Genomic DNA, 4,324 nt, shown 5'->3' with positions numbered 1-4,324 from the left:
TGTAGTAGATATGTGTTTTCAAAGATTCTGAAATAGTTCGCGCATCATTATTGTTAAACATGATTATCTCCACTAATAATCATCACAGAGATTTGATCTTTGTCTCAATTTGAAGGTAACAGTACATACTTTGTTCTTCACATAATAATATAAAGATATAAGTTTGTTAACTTTGTTTTAAAAACATTTAAACACCTAAAATTATGTTTTAATGGCAGCAGCTTACTTTAAAATTACAGAAAAAAATCCTTAAATACCTTGAAAGATTTTAACCTTCCTTAAAAAAATTAGAATGCTACTCTGAGCCGTTGAAGAATAATTAAATGATTCACCAAGCTGCGCGTCTTGAGTTCACAGGCTGCATAAGTACTGTTACAAGATGATGTGCAGGTGCAGCTCTGGATGAGAGTTGTGTGACCACTTTACACTGTTGTAAGGTCAGAATATCACTCTTTCACGTAATTTATGTAATATAGTACTGTATTTAAATAATATTTTTGTAAAATATACACTCATAAGAATATACACACAGTTTACACAACACTGCACATTTAAAACTAAGCGCCTACAACCAATTCTATTTAATTTCCACTACTTTACTCTCACTTTGAAGTGAATAGTTCTTTATTATGGCCTGAGATTTTGTCAGTGGAACAAAAGAACGAAGTTGTAAGATACCTCGTACCACTTTTGCTTGTTGGTACCTTGAGTAGAAAATATGGCTATGTTATTTGTATTCACTAATTGTAAAAATTTAAAAGGAATATTATAAATATTATTAATTCCATCAAGCATTAGTTTAACATTTTCATGATGAACATAGACACAAACTGAGTACATGCCACTTGTTCCAGGAAGTACACATTCCTTTGGTCTGAGTTTGAAAATTTTTGAAAACCCTATTTTGATATACGGATATTGCTCTTTGAAACATTGGTAAGTTTTCTTAAGATTACATAATATTAATCTTTTCTGTTTGTGAACTCTCTTTCCATCTTCTTTAACTGAAACACGACATGGACCACAATAAGGATTAAACCAGCCATAATCCTCCTCACACAATCAGAATTATAAAATTGAACAACCTTCTCTACTATAAATGTTCTCAAACTTTTTCCCGATTTAGGATTAGGAGTAGCCAAAATCTCCTTTTCTGTTCCTACTTGTTTAGAATTTCGTATGTGAGTGGTGATATTAAAATGCTGTTGAATTTTACTATAGGACCAACTTTAAAAAATTGTTAATATTGTATTTTGAGATTACTGTCGTCTGTCTCATGGAAGAAGTCTATCAGTTTCTGTATTATATCGGAATTATTTGAATTTTCAGCTGATGTTGTGTCTTCTGTCATATGAAATATTTTATGTTTAAGTGTATCTGTAACTTTCTGCATTTTTGTTTTGGATATTTTTTTAGGTAATTTTATCTTCTTTATTGGTGATTCTCAAACATCACTAAGCTCTCACACATCTTCAATATATTATTTTTAAAGTTACTTCTTGCTCGAAAGCAATCTGAAATCAGCATAGTTCTATGTAAAATATAAGATAAAGATAGCCTATTATGTCCCATGAAGGGCAAAGGCCTCCTTAAATAAGGGAAAGCTCTATTTGCCTAACGTGATGAGCTAGTTCACGTTAGACGTGATATTTAAGTCTAAGAACTTGAATTTCTTTAACAATGATTCTCTCACTACCTTTCACAACTTCCTGTCTATGCACAAATGTCCCTCGAGTAGTTTCCACTTTCTGTCTCTAGCCTCTCTGGACCATTGTTGACCTGCCTGTTCTTTGAAGAAGTCTGCCCATCTGCACTGAGGTCTGCCTTGAATTCTCCTTCCTATATGGGGGTCCCACATGGTAGCTCGGTATATCCATCTGTTGCCTGGTAACCTGGCCACGTGTCCACCCCATTCCATTTGGATGTAATGGCTGCATGTGTGATGTCCTGTGTATCTGCTAGTTGGTAGTGTCGCATTTTGGATTTTCTCCTTCAGTGATACGCCCATAATTTTGCACATCATTTTCCTTTGACACGTTTGTAGTTTGGTCCTGTGTATCCCTGTTAGCGACCATGTTTGGCACCCATAAAGTAATACAGGATAAACACAGGTCTCCAGTGCCTGTATTTTAGTTTTTCTGCTTAAGGTTTTGTCAAGCAGAATGAATTTAAGGGCCCAAAATGCCTTCCAGGATAGGGAGATCCTTCTATTTATTTCCTTTTCTGTTCTGTCCTTGAAAGAGATTAGTTGTCCCAGATAAGTGTATTCATCCACGTATTGAAGTGGTTGTCCATCCATTGATACTGGGATTGTTGGTTCGTTTGACATTACCTGCGTTTTTAGCATGTTCATTTTCAGGCCTGCAGCTTTGCTGTGTAAGCACAATTGTAACATTAACTGTAATTCTTGTGGTGATTTCGCAAACAGGACCACGTCATCAGCAAATCGCAGATTTGTTAGCCGGCTTCTATTTAAATTAATTCCGTGGTTTTTGCTCCAGTTTACTTTGCGAAATATGTCCTCCAATACGCACGTGAACAGTTTGGGAGAAATCGGATCGCCCTGACGTACTCCTCTCTCCAGTCGGAATGGTTGGCCTTCTCTTTCTGTTCTCACTTTCGCGAAGCTGTTGCTGTAGATTTCTTGTAGTATGCGAATATACTTGGCTTCTATCTCCAGTGTGTCCTGTGCCTTACTTGGCTTCTATCCCCAGTGTGTCCTGTGCCTGCAATATGTTTATATGTTCAACAAAGTCGAATGCCTTGTTATAATCTACAAAGGCGAGGTACAGTGTCAGATGAAATTCCACCGCTTTCTCCATCAGTTGGTTTATAGCTTGTAGATGGTCGATCGTACAGAGTCCAGTGCGGAAGCCTGCTTGTTCAGGTGGTTGGTTTTCGTCGAGAGGTTTGGTTATTATTGTCAGAATTTTTGTGAATAATTTATAGAGGTTTGACATCAAGCGTATAGGCGTATAGTTGTTTATGTCGTCTCTTGTACCTTTTTTGTGGAGAAGAAATATGGTGCTTGTTTTCCATTGCTCTGGAATGGTCTCTGTTTCCATGATTCTATTGAATATTCTGCATAATATAGGAGTTAGTTGGTTCTCTGCTAGTTTCAGCACTTCGTTGCATATTCCGTCCTTGCCGGGGGTTTTCCCGTTCTTCAATTCGGTGATTGCAGATCTTACTTCGCTTTGTAGGATAGGTGGTGTGAGCATGGTTATACAGTTACCAGTTGTAGGGTCGGGTTTGGGTTTCTTTATGGATTTGTGGGAGGAGCTTGTAGAAATCTGTTGCTTCATTAAGTATGTCTTTTCTTGATGTTGTGATTTTCCCTGTTCGACTCTAACATCCACTGCTTTCCTTTTTGTAGGTTCCTTCTTGCTCTTCTTACCGACTTTGAGGATTCTAGGATTTGTCTCGTTTGCAGAGAGCGACAGTGCCGTATATCTTATTGCTCTTTTAGTCAACTTATCTAATTCTGCATATTGTAATCTCTGGTGTTCTGAAGTGACTCTGATTTGCTGCAAGCTTGACCTGCGTTCAATTAGCTCTTTTGTGTACTGGCTTAGTTTCTCGCTGTTTTTAAATGTTTCCTGTTTCTTGTCTGCTTCTCTGCTCGCCTGTTGTATGTTATGTTCCAGTGTGTTATATAATTCTTGAACACTTAATTCTGGATTTAATCTTTCTTCTGTTAACTTATCACCTAGAATTTGTTGAAGTTCATCTCTGACTACATTCTCCATTCTTGGTCTGTGCAGTTGCACATAATGTTTCCTAATCTTTCTTGTCATTATCTTAGCTCTTACCATCCTGTGATCTGTACTGAATTTTAGATTGCTCACTATTTGGATGTCTCTTATATCCGCGAGTTTGTCGCTTAGGATGTAGTTGATTTCGTTTTTTGTCTTGCCATCAGGTGAGCGCCAGGTCCACTTCTGATGTGGCGGTTTATTGAAGAAAGTGTTGGCTATCTGTGTTCCTCTGCAAATTGAACTAGCCTTTCTCCTCTTCCATTCCTAACTCCGAGACCATATGCTCCTATTGGTTCTTCATCGCTGTGACTGCGTGCACCGATGTTGCTGTTTAGGTCCCCAATAATTAAGTTCCTTGTTGTCTTGTATCAATTGAGTGTTGTTTCTAAGTCTCTGTAGAAGTCTTTCAATTCCTCGTCGCTACTAGCTTCTGTTGGTGCGTAAGTTTGGATGATTGTTGTTGTATAATTTTTTGTGTTCAGTTTTGGTACCGCTATTCTTTCGGAAACTCCCACTATTTCTTGCACCGCATGTTTTAGATTGCTCTTAACTATGAATCCTACCCC

This window comes from Periplaneta americana, chromosome 1 (genome assembly GCF_040183065.1).
Source record: "Periplaneta americana isolate PAMFEO1 chromosome 1, P.americana_PAMFEO1_priV1, whole genome shotgun sequence".
Classification (NCBI taxonomy): domain Eukaryota; kingdom Metazoa; phylum Arthropoda; class Insecta; order Blattodea; family Blattidae; genus Periplaneta; species Periplaneta americana.
Note: the sequence above shows the minus strand (reverse complement) of the source record.